Source organism: Schistocerca cancellata, chromosome 5 (genome assembly GCF_023864275.1).
Source record: "Schistocerca cancellata isolate TAMUIC-IGC-003103 chromosome 5, iqSchCanc2.1, whole genome shotgun sequence".
Taxonomy (NCBI): domain Eukaryota; kingdom Metazoa; phylum Arthropoda; class Insecta; order Orthoptera; family Acrididae; genus Schistocerca; species Schistocerca cancellata.
Genome location: NC_064630.1, coordinates 232,279,834 through 232,296,926, shown reverse-complemented (window position 1 = coordinate 232,296,926; position 17,093 = coordinate 232,279,834).

Genomic DNA, 17,093 nt, shown 5'->3' with positions numbered 1-17,093 from the left:
CGACTTGACAGAAAATCCTAGGAAGTTCTGGTCTTACGTTAAATCAGTAAGTGGCTCGAAACATCATGTCCAGACACTCTGGGATGATGATGGCATTGAAACAGAGGATGACAAGCGTAAAGCTGAAATACTAAACACCTTTTTCCAAAGCTGTTTCACAGAGGAAGACCGCACTGCAGTTCCTTCTCTAAATCCTCGCACCAACGAAAAAATGGCTGACATTGAAATAAGTGTCCAAGGAATAGAAAAGCAACTGGAATCACTCAACAGAGGAAAGTCCACTGGACCTGACGGGATACCAATTCGATTCTACACAGAGTACGCGAAAGAACTTGCCCCCCTTCTAACAGCCGTGTACCGCAAGTCTCTAGAGGAACAGAAGGTTCCAAATGATTGGAAAAGAGCACAGGTAGTCCCAGTCTTCAAGAAGGGTCGTCGAGCAGATGCGCAAAACTATAGACCTATCTCTCTGACGTCGATCTGTTGTAGAATTTTAGAACATGTCTTTTGCTCGAGTATCATGTCGTTTTTGGAAACTCAGAATCTACTATGTAGGAATCAACATGGATTCCGGAAACAGCGATCGTGTGAAACCCAACTCGCATTATTTGTTCATGAAACCCAGAAAATATTAGATACAGGCTCCCAGGTAGATGCCATTTTCCTTGACTTCCGGAAGGCGTTCGATACAGTTCCGCACTGTCGTCTGATAAACAAAGTAAGAGCCTACGGAATATCAGACCAGCTGTGTGGCTGGATTGAAGAGTTTTTAGCAAACAGAACACAGCATGTTGTTCTCAATGGAGAGACATCTACAGACGTTAAAGTAACCTCTGGCGTGCCACAGGGGAGTGTTATGGGACCATTGCTTTTCACAATATATATAAATGACCTAGTAGATAGTGTCGGAAGTTCCATGCGGCTTTTCGCGGATGATGCTGTAGTATACAGAGAAGTTGCAGCATTAGAAAATTGTAGCGAAATGCAGGAAGATCTGCAGCGGATAGGCACTTGGTGCAGGGAGTGGCAACTGACCCTTAACATAGACAAATGTAATGTATTGCGAATACATAGAAAGAAGGATCCTTTATTGTATGATTATATGATAGCGGAACAAACACTGGTAGCAGTTACTTCTGTAAAATATCTGGGAGTATGCGTGCGGAACGATTTGAAGTGGAATGATCATATAAAATTAATTGTTGGTAAGGCGGGTACCAGGTTGAGATTCATTGGGAGAGTCCTTAGAAAATGTAGTCCATCAACAAAGGAGGTGGCTTACAAAACACTCGTTCGACCTATACTTGAGTATTGTTCATCAGTGTGGGATCCGTACCAGATCGGGTTGACGGAGGAGATAGAGAAGATCCAAAGAAGAGCGGCGCGTTTCGTCACAGGGTTATTTGGTAACCGTGATAGCGTTACGGAGATGTTTAACAAACTCAAGTGGCAGACTCTGCAAGAGAGGCGCTCTGCATCGCGGTGTAGCTTGCTCGCCAGGTTTCGAGAGGGTGCGTTTCTGGATGAGGTATCGAATATATTGCTTCCCCCTACTTATACCTCCCGAGGAGATCACGAATGTAAAATTAGAGAGATTAGAGCGCGCACAGAGGCTTTCAGACAGTCGTTCTTCCCGCGAACCATACGCGACTGGAACAGGAAAGGGAGATAATGACAGTGGCACGTAAAGTGCCCTCCGCCACACACCGTTGGGTGGCTTGCGGAGTATAAGTGTAGATGTAGATGTAGATGTAGGAGGAAAGAGTACGTGAGCCTCTCTCACGATTGAAAGAGCTGTGATTTGATTTTCTATTGTTAAAGATAGGCGTTTTTTTTCAAATTCTTAACCTATTTCCCATCTGTGTGAAATTATGCTTAAACCTTCAGCTTGAAGGACAGCGTGTATTTGCTCAGAAAGTTTACACGATTTGAAAATTTGCCTTATTACCACTTTTGATCCAGCTAATGGTTATTAGGGTCCTTTTAAATTATTTCAGTTATTTAAATGTGTCATTTTGTTGCCGGATTTTGTGTATTGATGTAATAAGTTGTGTATGTATTTTTAATAAAGTTGTGCCGGCCGGTGTGGCCGTGCGGTTCTAGGCGCTTCAGTCTGGAACCGCGTGACCACTACGGTCGCAGGTTCGAATCCTGCCTCAGGCATGGATGTGTGTGATGTCCTTAGGTTAGTTAGGTTTAAGTAGTTCAAAGTTCTAGGGGACTGATGACTTCTGAAGTTAAGTCCCATAGTGCTCAGAGCAATTTGAACCATTTAATAAAGTTGTATATGTATTTTTGGTAAAACGGTGAATGTTGTTGAGAAGAAAACCGCTAGAGCCCAGTTCTTCCATTTGTATCTTTTCCCGAGGCTCTTTCGGGCTTGAATTTCCTGTATCATAGACGTTCGATGTCATTAAATCGTTTAAAGAAGATGATAATAAAATTCGAAAATACAGATGAGCTTGTTGTGGCACCGGAAGGAGGAAGGTGTCCTATACCGCAGGAAGTTATTGACATGGTCGCTGTTGACTTAATAGAGTGTCGTGTCTAGGCCGCAGCTACTCCACATCCATGCCAGGATGGTTCCTTTGGAAGGGAAAGGGCGACTTCCTTCCCCAATTTTCCCCAGTTCGATGGGACCGATGACTTCGCTGTTTGGTCCCCTCCCCCAAATCAAACAACTAACCAACGACCCACGCTGTTCACTTGCCAATAGTCCACAAGAGGTTGATGTGTATTTTTCGAAACACACATTTTCCGCCTTAATACGTCTATAGTTCTAGCTATTCTTCGCAGAGTAATTGCATGAAAAAATAAAAAATGGAGAAAAAATGTATTACGAAATCATTAAAAATACAGCGACATATAATGAATCCTATAAATTGCGGTTTATTGATTCTATACAACAAAAAAACATGTGAGGCAGTCTTTGCAAGTAGGAAAACCACGAATCCTTAATGCCGGATTACCAGCGGAGATAGCCTTTTCGCTATGAATAAGAGAATTTATATAAAGAAGGACGGAAGGGATAGACAAACAAATCGGTTGCAACCCTTCGAGTTCTGTTAAGTGGAGAAACAGCACTTAAAATTACTCTCAGAAGAATAGGAAAGAAATTGGTTGGTCATGAGAGTAATCGAAACTCGTGGCAAATGGTGACCTGTACGGCAAGTTTACGAAAATTGCCTCTAGAGTGCTGTTTGCAGTCGTTTCGCAGTGCAGACAACAGGCGTGCGTAATCACGGCACCCGCGATAATCGAGTGGACCTTCTTGCGATGTAACAGAATTACTATCATCATCAAAATTCCCTCATCTGACTGCGAGGTAATGAAGGTCAGAACATGCTACAAGCTAAGATGGCGGGGAACTTCCGTGTCGATCTTGACAAATGGTGAATACGAAATGAACGAGTCGAGGTACTGTGTAACAGTGCACTAGAGAACATCTCTCCGCTGGTGTTACTAATTTACGTGGAGTGACTGCGCCTCTAAGACATGGTCTACACAGCCAGTCCTACAGGTGAGGCCGACTTCTCCTGCTGCTTGTTTTCGGTCATGTCGCCCATCCTCATAGATTGACTATCCAACTGTGGCACCATCTCAGGGACCGAGAGAAAAAGAAAAGACATGTTCTTCTGCGACAATGTAGACACGAAGCACTTTTTAAGCAAAAGGATTTTCTTTTCTGTTAACGGTCCATGCCGTTTTGGCATTTATCAGTAACTATCGAAACCGGCATTTCCTCATAACTACTAAATAGGTACGGAAACTGGATATACATCCGAAACTCCTCTCCCTCCCTGCTCCCTCTGCCCATCTACTCCTCCGTCCTCTCTTTGTCCATCTCCTCCACTCCCTCTTTCTTTGCATCATCTTATCTCTCCTCTCTAGAGCACCAGGAGAAGACGGCATCATCGCGGAAATCTGGAAGTTACAAGACCCAGAACACACCAAAGACATCCGCAGTATCTTGGAAGACCATGAAAATTCCAGACGACTGGAAAACTGTCCTAATACACCCACTACACAAAAAAGGTTACAAGACTGACCCGAACAACTACAGAGGAATATCCCTACTACCGGTCACATATAAGATCCTCTCGAAAGCGTTACTAAACAGACTAGAATGCCAGACCGACCACTTGATTGGGGAATACCGAGCAGGCTTCTGTAAAGGGCGGTCTTGTGCGGAACAAATTTGGAACCTGAAAATGATTTTACAACACAAACAGAACCTGGTCATTACCTTTGTCGACTTCAAAAAGGCGTACGACTGTATCGACCGGAAAACTCTCTTCAAAATTCTAGCAGAATACAAAGTTGACAACAAAACACGGACTATTATGGAGCAAACTTTTACCAACACGACCTCCAAAGTGAAGTTCTGTGGGGAACTATCAGAGCCCCTTGAAATTCGCACAGGTGTCCGACAAGGCGATGGCCTCTCATCTCTCCTTTCCAATCTAGTGTTAGATAAGGTAATAAAAGAATGGGAAACATCACAACAGGGGATAACCTTAGGAAACCTACAGATTAAATGCCTGCCTTCTGCAGGCGATATAAAGGTATAAATGAAACAAAAGACGCTATTGAAAAAGTACACGAAATCGCTTCCAAAACTGGACTACAGATCTCTTACGAAAAGACACATTTTATGAACACAAAGAAACATCTCTGAACACAAAGTACGGCACGATTTACAAAACGGCAAACTTCAAATACCTCGGTGAAACACTACAGATAAGCGGACATAACAGAGATTCAAACGAAGAAAGAAAAACTAAACTGGACAAGGCATATAAAGTAGTGTGGAACCATTACAACAAGAAGTCTATCTCACGAAAAGCCAAATTACTCCACTACGACACGGTGGTGGTCCCGGAGGCACTAATGCAGCAGAGACTACACTAATCCTAGGGCAAACACGTATCAGACAACTAGAAAAAGCAGAACGGAAAATACTTAGGAAAATATTTGGCGCAACTAACAGCAATGGAATATGGGCCAAGAAACCTACAGAGGAACCATACAAACATACGGAGAAAAGATTAGAAAACGCAGACTACAATTCTATGGACACCTATGAAGAATGCCATCACACAGTCTGACCAAACATCTTTGACTGGGTAACCACTAGACACAACAAATGGGTGGCAGAGGTAAAAAATTACCTTAACCCCAACTCAGCATAACAGCAGACACAATAAACGACATAATAAAATTCAGAAACATCATTAATAAAAGTAAACTACATGAGATACACTGTGACAAACGAACAGACCTAAATTGGACCGAAGAACGCAAGCAAGATCATAGCCGGAAGACGAAAGAAATATGGGCAACGAAAACGGCAATCAAGATGAAGCCAAAGACACAAAGCCAACAAGAAGCATGGACTGAGGACCGGAAACAGAAACACAGCGAGCGAATGAGGGAAGTTTGGGCAGCAAGGAAGGCAGCAAAAGGACCTGGTCATGTAATTTAGTCCAACTGCGCTCTTCAAGGGCAAAACACTAATAATAATAATAATAATAATAATAATAATAATAATAATAACAATAATAAAGAATAGGCCTCCGGTATGTTCTGCCAGTCGTAAAAGGCGACGAAAAGAACAAACCACTAATAGGGCTAACCCCCCTTTTAGTGTGATTACTTGGTTCAGGACAGAACTAAAGAAGCCTCGGACAAGCGCCGTCATGGTCGGGGACGACGTTTGAACCCTATGCCCGCCCACAATGGTAACGACACTGCTAGCCAACTGGAAAATGATTTAAATCCAAATAGAGGTGTTTTGCAGGATATGCTTCCTGCAACCACCCTAGAAGGAAAACAAAGACAGAGGATGAGATGGTCAGATGAAGTTAATCGACACCTCATGTTCTGTTATTACCAAGCAACAAACCTAGGAACCAACACAACTGGATACAAATCACAAGTATACACAACATTTATTACCAGATACCCGGAATTAAAATTTTTAACAGAACAACGACTGGCTGATCAGATCCGTGTAATAATAAAAAATAACAGGATACCCCAGTCAGAATTAGAAAACATCAAACAACAAGTACAACAAATACTGGAACAAAATAATGTGCGATCAGAAGAAGAAGAAAATACAGTAATGGACTCAAACATCCCAGAGCAAACAAACAAAGACCAACACGCATCAATTAAACAATCAGTGGAAAACGAAATTTTAAGACAGCCACCAGAACAAGCACAAATAGAACACGAAGAGACACACGTGTTAGATATATAAGAGAAATTTCAGCTGACATATATAGAATACAAAGACACAAATACAGACATTAGACCATTCTTGCATAGACCGCCAGATAACCCACAAGTCGAAACAACAGTAAAATCTATCAACACAATCATACACAACAAAATAAATGAAAACACAACTATGGAAGAGTTACAACTACTGGTTTATATAGGAGCACTCACTACACTAAATATACACACTAGGCAGAGATCAGAACAAACCAACACACAGAAGAAACCCACAAAACCAGTATGGCAACACAGGCTACAGATCAGAATAGAAAAACTGAGAAAAGACATCGGACAGCTAACACAATTTATAAGAAATGAAATATCAGACAAAAAACGAAAAAGGTTAGGTAAAATCTCACAACAAGAAGCAATAGAGCAATTAGATGAAAAAAAGCAGAAATTACGAGCATTGGCCAAACGACTTAGAAGATACAAAAAAAGTGAAAATAGAAGCAAACAAAACCAAACATTCAACACAAACCAAAAGAGATTTCACCAAACAATGGATAACACACACATTAAAATAGACAATCCACCAAACATAACAGACATGGAACACTTCTGGAGCAACATATGGTCAAACCCGGTACTACATAACAGGCATGCACGGTGGATACACGCAGAAACAGACACATACAAGATGATTCCACAAATGCCTGAAGTGATAATTTTGCAACATGAAGTCACCCGAGCAATTAATTCTACACACAATTGGAAAGCCCCTGGAAATGATAAAATAGCAAATTACTGGCTAAAGAAGTTCACCTCAACACATTCACATCTAACTAAATTATTTAACAGTTACATTGCAGACCCATACACATTCCCTGATACACTTGCACATGGAATAATCTATCTGAAACCTAAAGATCAAGCAGACACAGCAAACCCAGCTAAATATCGCCCCATAACATGCCTACCAACAATATACAAAATATTAACTTCAGTTATCACACAGAAATTAATGACACATACAACACAGAACAAAATTATAAATTAAGAACAAAAAGGCTGCTGCAAAGGAGCACGAGGATGTAAAGAGCAACTGATAATAGATACAGAGGTGACATATCAAGCTAAAACTAAACGAAGGTCCCTACACTACGCATACATTGATTACCAAAAAGCCTTTGATAGTGTACCCCACTCATGGTTACTACAGATATTGGAAATATACAAAGTAGATCCTAAATTGATACAGTTTCTAAACATAGTAATGAAAAATTGGAAAACCACACTTAATATCCAAACAAATTCAGATAACATCACATCACAGCCAATACAGATTAAGCGTGGAATATACCAAGGAGACTCATTAAGTCCTTTCTGGTTCTGTATTGCTCTGAACCCACTATCCAACATGCTAAATAATACAAATTATGGATACAATATTACTGGAACATACCCACACAAAATCACACATTTGCTATACATGGATGATCTAAAACTACTGGCAGCAACAAATCAACAACTCAACAAACTACTAAAGATAACAGAAGTATTCAGCAATGATATAAATATGGCTTTTGGAACAGACAAATGTAAGAAAAATAGCATAGTCAAGGGAAAACACACTAAACAAGAAGATTACATATTGGATAACCACAGCGACTGCATAGAAGCGATGGAAAAAACAGATGCCTATAAATATCTAGGACACAGACAAAAAATAGGAATAGATAATACAAATATTGAAGAAGAACTAAAAGAAAAATATAGACAAAGACTAACAAAAATACTGAAAACAGAATTGACAGCAAGAAACAAGACAAAAGCTATAAATACTTATGCTATACCAGTATTGACCTACTCATTTGGAGTAGTGAAATGGAGTGACACAGACCTAGAAGCACTCAATACACTTACACGATCACAATGCCACAAATATAGAATACATCACATACATTCAGCAACAGAAAGATTCACATTAAGCAGAAAGGAAGGTGGAAGGGGATTTATAGATATAAAAAACCTACATTATGGACAGGTAGACAATTTAAGAAAATTCTTTCTAGAACAAGCAGAAACTAGCAAAATACACAAAGCAATCACTCATATAAATACATCAGCTACACCATTGCAATTTCATAACCACTTCTACAACCCTTTAGATCACATAACATCAACAGATACAAAGAAAGTAAATTGGAAAAAGAAAACACTACATGGCAAGCACCCGTATCATCTAACACAGCCACACATAGATCAAGATGCATCCAACACATGGCTAAGAAAAGGCAATATATACAGTGAGACGGAAGGATTCATGATTGCAATACAGGATCAAACAATAAACACCAGATATTACAGCAAGCATATTATTAAAGATCCCAATACCACAACAGATAAATGCAGACTTTGCAAACAACAAATAGAAACAGTAGATCACATCACAAGCGGATGTACAATACTAGCAAATACAGAATACCCCAGAAGACATGACAATGTAGCAAAAATAATACGTCAACAACTTGCCATAAAACATAAACTAATAAAACAACACGTTCCCACATACAAGTACACACCACAAAATATACTGGAGAATGATGAATACAAATTATACTGGAACAGAACGATTATAACAGATAAAACAACACTACATAACAAACCTGACATCATACTCACCAATAAAAAGAAGAAATTAACACAACAAATTGAAATATCCATACCCAACACAACAAATATACAGAAGAAAACAGGAGAAAAAATTGAAAAATACATCCAACTGGCTGAGGAAGTCAAGGACATGTGGCATCAGGATAAAGTCGACACTATACCAATTATACTATCAACTACAGCAGTCATACCTCACAATATCCACCAGTACATCAATGCAATACAGCTACATCCAAACATATACACTCCTGGAAATGGAAAAAAGAACACATTGACACCGGTGAGTCAGACCCACCATACTTGCTCCGGACACTGCGAGAGGGCTGTACAAGCAATGATCACACGCACGGCACAGCGGACACACCAGGAACCGCGGTGTTGGCCGTCGAATGGCGCTAGCTGCGCAGCATTTGTGCACCGCCGCCGTCAGTGTCAGCCAGTTTGCCGTGGCATACGGATCTCCATCGCAGTCTTTAACACTGGTAGCATGCCGCGACAGCGTGGACGTGAACCGTATGTGCAGTTGACGGACTTTGAGCGAGGGCGTATAGTGGGCATGCGGGAGGCCGGGTGGACGTACCGCCGAATTGCTCAACACGTGGGGCGTGAGGTCTCCACAGTACATCGATGTTGTCGCCAGTGGTCGGCGGAAGGTGCACGTGCCCGTCGACCTGGGACCGGACCGCAGCGACGCACGGATGCACGCCAAGACCGTAGGATCCTACGCAGTGCCGTAGGGGACCGCACCGCCACTTCCCAGCAAATTAGGGACACTGTTGCTCCTGGGGTATCGGCGAGGACCATTCGCAACCGCCTCCATGAAGCTGGGCTACGATCCCGCACACCGTTAGGCCGTCTTCCGCTCACGCCCCAACATCGTGCAGCCCGCCTCCAGTGGTGTCGCGACAGGCGTGAATGGAGGGACGAATGGAGACGTGTCGTCTTCAGCGATGAGAGTCGCTTCTGCCTTGGTGCCAATGATGGTCGTATGCGTGTTTGGCGCCGTGCAGGTGAGCGCCACAATCAGGACTGCATACGACCGAGGCACACAGGGCCAATACCCGGCATCATGGTGTGGGGAGCGATCTCCTACACTGGCCGTACACCGCTGGTGATCGTCGAGGGGACACTGAATAGTGCACGGTACATCCAAACCGTCATCTAACCCATCGTTCTACCATTCCTAGACCGGCAAGGGAACTTGCTGTTCCAACAGGACAATGCACGTCCGCATGTATCCCGTGCCACCCAACGTGCTCTAGAAGGTGTAAGTCAACTACCCTGGCCAGCAAGATCTCCGGATCTGTCCCCCATTGAGCATGTTTGGGACTGGATGAAGCGTCGTCTCACGCGGTCTGCACGTCCAGCACGAACGCTGGTCCAACTGAGGCGCCAGGTGGAAATGGCATGGCAAGCCGTTCCACAGGACTACATCCAGCATCTCTACGATCGTCTCCATGGGAGAATAGCAGCCGGCATTGCTGCGAAAGGTGGATATACACTGTACTAGTGCCGACATTGTGCATGCTCTGTTGCCTGTGTCTATGTGCCTGTGGTTCTGTCAGTGTGATCATGTGATGTATCTGACCCCAGGAATGTGTCAATAAAGTTTCCCCTTCCTGGGACAATGAATTCACGGTGTTCTTATTTCAATTTCCAGGAGTGCATATACAACTACAAAAATCTGTAATTATTGATACATGTTCAATGACCCGAAAGTTCCTAAATGCAATATAACATATACCGTACAGTTAAAAGGAAGTCACGCTTGATCAAGGTCCGCGTCACTGTCCATTTTTTACCAGACATAACGTCTGAGAATAGAAAGAAATAATAATAATAATATATTACATGTGTTAAAAGATACAATGTATGCCAGTCTGAATTTTCAGTAGACAATGGTGTCAAAATTTGAAGTAAATCGGTCAAAAACTAGGATATTCATCCGATATGACACATCTGTTTCTCTGAAACTAACAAGCATATACAATGAATTTTGTTTTTTGATGAACAAGAAAGTAAAAAAAAAATTATACCTTTTCGTAGGTGTTCAATATCCCCCCTTGAGATGCACCGCATATGTCAATGCGATATTCAAATTATTCCCACACTGCAGCCAGCATGTCTTCGGTTACAGTTTCCATAGCTGCTGTTATGACATGTATCAGCTCATACATGATTGTTGGCAACGGAAGCAAAATAACAGAATCTCTTATAAACCCTCACAAGAAATAATCACATATAGCCAGGTCCGGTGACATACGAGGCCAGTAACGTAAGGCCGAATGATTTGGTCCAGTGCGACTGATGCATCGTTCAGTAATCCTTTGATTTTAACAAAACTGAAGTGGACGCACACTGCTGCTACCTAGCACGATCCATGTAAAACTCGAAAGTCTGCTCTTACCGACAGAACGTTTTACAGGCTCGTATCTAAAATAACATAATAGTTATGATTCGTTTGAATCGGACAATTCATTTTGATACACCCTATATGTTAAAGATACATAGCCCATGTCAGTAAATGAATCCAAAGCCACCCAGCTGCAACAAAAGTTGGTTTTGTTCAACCTTTGACCATGGTTTCGACAGATGTAAGCCCATCTTCTTTAGAAATACATGTAACTAAAATTTCACACTGGAGAAATACAAAATTATGAAGCGTTATGACATTATTTGTCCAATGAAAATACGTTGTGAGTGTAATCATTGTATACATTATTAAATATGGATGCTACTATGATCAGGGTTTCTCATGTAAAATCTTAATATAACTTGTCATTTATTTGCTTGGTTTTATTTCTGGATTTCGGAATTTTAACTGTTCTTACTTGAAGAGCCCTCATCACAGCTGCCAGCATATTTAATAATGCGTACAGTGATACAATCATGTGCGCTGACAGGATATTTTCATTGGAAAAATATCAGATTCGTTCACTATCTTGTAATTTTCCAATGTGAAATCTAAAGTTACATGTATATCTGAAGAAGATGGTTTTACGTCCGTGGAAACCATGGTCTAATCTTTAACAAAACCGCTTTTTATTTCAACTGGTTGGCTGCTTCCGATTCATTTACTGATCTGTATCGGTTGCTGAGACTCAGACAGGTGCAAAACTCTACCTATTTACACTGCCGGAAAAAATCGAAACACCAAGAAGGAGTTGTGCCACATAACGGAAGTTTCCAGGCCTGTTTCTACATCTGAAAGATGATTTCTAAAGGTTTGCTTTACATACACACTAAAGCTGTTGTGATCATGTTACCTTTGAAATCGGACATTTTGAATTGATGTCGTTGAATAACGTCTTTAACGCGACTAAGACGCCATTATCAACACCTCACGAGGAACTGGAATTTTCTTCTGCTATATTTTAGAATGACTTGGCAGGACTGCAGCCATTAAACGTGACCGCTGGCAGCGGTGGTCAAGAGAATGTTCAGGCACGAAGAAGACCGGTCTCCAGGAAGCAATGTCGCACTAGCGAGAGGTAAGACCATCGTGTTCAGCGTGTGGATCTTGCGAGTCGTACTGTATCTGCAACAACAATTTGAGCAGCAGCTGGCACCACAATCGCGCAACGAATTGTTTCAAATCGGTTACTCCAAGGATAGCCAAGGATAGCTCCACGCACCCTGTAGCGCGCATTTACTGGCCACAAACCACCGACATTTGCGACTTTAGCGGAGTCAGACGACAGCTCATTGGGCTGGTTGTATGTCAGTTTTCCAACAGAATGACGCTCGCCCACATACTACATTTGGACCCCCAACATGTTTTGCAGAGTGCCGATATGTTGCCTTGTCTGTTTGACAAGATCTGTCTCCAATCGAGCACATGTGGTACATCATCGGATGATAACTCAAGCGTCATCCACAAACAGTATTAACCGTCCCTGTATTGACCGACTAAGTGCAACAGGCATGGAATTCCATCCCACAAACTGAAATCGGGCACCTCCGCCACACAATACATGCACATTTGCATGCTTTTAATCAACATTCTGGCAACTACACCGGTTATTAATGAACCAACAATTCACATTTGCAAAGGCTTACTAAGCGCTTACATAACCTGTGACCATGCAATGTTGATCGCTTAAATATGTTAGTAAGACAAACGTATTCCCGAAATTTCATTGTTCTACATTAACTACTTTTTTGTGTTAAGATAATTCAGTTAGTGTATTTATGTATTAAAAGTATATAGCCTGTGTCAGTCCTGATGTTCACCGGCCAGTGTGGCCGAGCGGTTCTAGGCGCTACAGTCTGGAACAGCGCGACCGCTACGGTCGCAGGTTCGAAACCTGCCTCCGGCATTGGTGTATGTGATGTCCTTAGGTTAGTTAGGTTTAAGTGGTTCTAAGTTCTAGGGAACTGATGACCTCAGAAGTTAAGTCCCATAGTGCTCAGAGCCAATGGAACCATTTTTAGTCCTGATGTTCAGTAGAGTACGATACAAAAATTTGAAATAAATCTGTTACGAACTTTTCGAGATTTTTGGTAGCAACCTTTCCCCTGTAGTTATCGATGCAGCACTGAAGCACCGTAACAAATACGTGAGAGAAGGCGTGGTTAAAGGGGGGGGGGGGTGTGGGGGGTTCTCCATGCTCGCTTCCTATTTGAGCTAGGAACATATAGTGAAATGTTTTTAGTTTAGTCCGGACCGGAGGCGATTTCTATAGGCATTCGAATATCTGTCTCACTCTAGCTGTGTTACAGTATATTAAGCAACGCTTGAAAGACGAACCGGAGCTGACGCCCGGGCGAACTGCGCAAAATATTTTAATTAGGGTGAAATTAATGCTCAGCTAATCTCCGTAGCTGTATGAGCACCCGCTCGGAGAACAAAAACAGTCACCCTTGCTCGGATTGTATGTGCAAAAGCAGTCACCCTCAAGTAACTCCGGACTGGAGCGAGACTGATGGTTCAATTTGGCCCACAGCTGTAGTGGGAGTTGGTGTAGGATAAGATTTAACCGTTGTAAAAAAAAAAAATCTAGCTTCGTTAAGATTTTACGTTCAAGGTTTTGAAACGCGCCATTTCTGTGCGTTAAACTCTTACAAATCGGTTAAACTTTGCACTTAGGTAGATTAAAGGATTAAGCCGAAACGAAGTTCTTTTTATCCAGTAATCTTTATCCATTGTCAAGATACAATGGCCTGAATTCTTGCTAAATGTAGCGCTTAAAATTCGTTCTTACGTGAATTGAACGTGCTGAAACAGTTTAATGGAATTAAATAAATAAGAATGCATTTATACCATAAAACTGATATATTGCTTTCAAAAATCTAACTTCATTCGATCAAGTTTCTTCTGAGCTTTTTATGCACGCCACTTCTATGTCTCGGTTCAAATTTCGCGAGATGGAAGACAAATATATGTAATTAATGGTCGTTCAGTTGTTTTGTGAAACCTTTATCTGTTCCGACGATATTACGGTCTAACTTTGCACGAAGAATTCAATTCTAAGCTAACCGTACCTGCTGAGACTGTTTAAAGGGATACAGATAATAATAAAATATTTTTATGGTTATTATGAAAAGCATTCACAAAAATCTTTCATCATTTCGATTTTACGTGCGAAAAATCTTACGTTTGCACATGAAACTGCATTTCGTCGAGCGCACTGCATTTGAAGCGCTTCATTTGGATATGATTAAAATCTGGTTATTATAGTTGATTATAGTTTCGTTATTTATGTGTTAGAGATATTATTCACCAATGGCTTAAAATCATCGAAAATCTTCGGACTTGGAAAAAAAAATGTATGTCTCAAACTGGAATTACGCCGGCCCTGTGCTAAATGATACACTGTTTGATCGAGCAGTTAAGACTTTATAGACGACAAAGCAGAAAGTTAAACTAACCCGAAAATTGATGTAAAAATAATTGTCAGAAAAAATATCATCTTATTTCTAACCAACATAAAATCTTTTACGCCAATATTTTTTTTAAGGAAGTACTATGTTACCCTATACAATATTTTCGTACAATATAAACTTCAGTTGCTGAATTTTCCTACAGGATACTCATTGTTCCGTAGTTCTTATGCTTATTTCAGCCAATTATACTCACACTTAATTCGTACTGGTTATTAAAACAGTTTGCGCCAAAATTATTCACATAAGTTTTTCTAGCGGTGGATTCTTAATTTTCTGTGTTTATTAGTTAGTGCATACTTTAAATAACTAATGACATAGATTTTAAAACAAGAGAGAACAACAAGATACTTGCTTTCCAAAACTTTATTATTTGTTGCGAGATTCGTTCAGCTTGCGATACAGTAAGCTTTTAAGTAAGTTTATCTATGTTATATGGTCGTTTTGTAAGTTTATGTACATAAAATAAATTATTTACATAAATTATTATGACTAAATTCACACAGTATTTAGTATTTCCTCGGTATTTTAGTTATATTTGTTGTTATTATGTGCTTTGTATTACTTATTTATAATTTTCATATGTCTACATATACTGTCTCAAGTGTATATGAATTGAACGTAACTAAAAAACAAGAAAATTAAAAAACAATAAAAATTTAACAAAACTAAATAATGAAAAATAAAGTAACAATGCAATAAATGGAATAATAATTAAAATAAGAATTAATGAAAAATAAAACAAAAAGCCTCCTCGGGCATATGACGTCGATGTGGTGGGGAGGCTTGTGTGCTCTAAGGACACAGTGCACTATACTGGACAACTTTAGTCATACCAGGCAGGTAACTGTAGAGGAGCCGGTCTAGCGATGCCAACCTCGAGGAACATGCTTCGAAAGACAATGAAAAAACCTACTCTGATTCAGTCATCACCTGAGTCAACATAAATATACATCGGTTACCAAACTATATTGGTCTAGTGACAAAATTATGGTAGAGTAAAAGTGGTAACCAGATGAAAAATGCTCCCATCATGGCACAAAAAAAGCGAATGTGTCCTGAACAGAGTTATTGATTTAAAGTAAGGGAACTAGCTTTTCGATTTATCTGCAGCTTCAAACTCATTTAAATCAAAGTATCTTGACATATTCACGTTTTGTATGAGTTACGTTCCTTCCCGAGTGCACTGAGCTCTCATAACTGCAAGTGTTGGCACGCCTGCATCTTACAATTTATAGGTTAAAGTTCCTGGTCATGTGTCCACAATGCAGAAGATTCGCCAGCCATAGGAAACAATATAAAGTATCCACAGTTGTAAAGCATATATGTAATAGCTAACAACTTTTTCTGAGTGGACAAAATTTATGGGAGTGGATTTATTCCTGGGGTGGTGGATGCTAAAACAGCTTTTTTGATTTCAGCGTTGGGTAGCCGATTTCTCTACCAAACCTTCCCTCTGATGCATGATGGTGAGGTGTGTAAGCACAAACAGACAGGAATGTATGTGCTTCTAGAGGGTGGAAGTATCCAGAGTGTATGAGATGTATCCATCCTAAACTTAGCGACTCGTTGTGTCGCACTGCACCACATGACAAATTCCACGATGGATTACTTGATGGCATGTGTCATTATTTACGGCCTGACATCATGTATCGTGTTACTTGACACGATTCACTGTATTAGGTGACATGACTACTAATACTAACAAGTAAAATACATCGAATAAGCCAATATGTCTTGATTTAAAAAGTGTGTGAAAGTGCCAGATAGGTCGAGGAGCTAGTTCTCTTCTTTTACATTCACAAATCTGCTCAGGACCGCTTTCTTGTGTCATGAGAGGAGAATTTCTCATTCTTGTTACATTTATATTCACATACTTAAAAAATTTAAGAAAGATATTGTCTGTTTTCGTGAAAATGTTCATTGTGGTATTGAGGAAATATCTGAAGTAAATCGGTCAAGTACTTTTTGTGGTTTTACATAACAATTTTAACGAACGACTTTTCCTGAAACACTGTGGTAGCATAGATTTGCTTTGCTTTTATTACTGTTCTATTCTAACCTTATCAACCACTCGTCCTTCATTTTAAAAATACGTCAGTGAGTCTAGAATCTCGAACTAAATTGACTTAACAAGGGAAATTTGTATATTAAGTTTCTGAAATCACTGAATATACAAGCAACTGATCCGTGAACATGGCCATTAGACTCGTAAGTTCTCCTTTGGTCTGAATCTGTCAGTGGATTTTAATTAATCGGGACTCTGTCTTTATACGTTCTGGACGTAACAGCTGAAAGTGTCTCCCCTA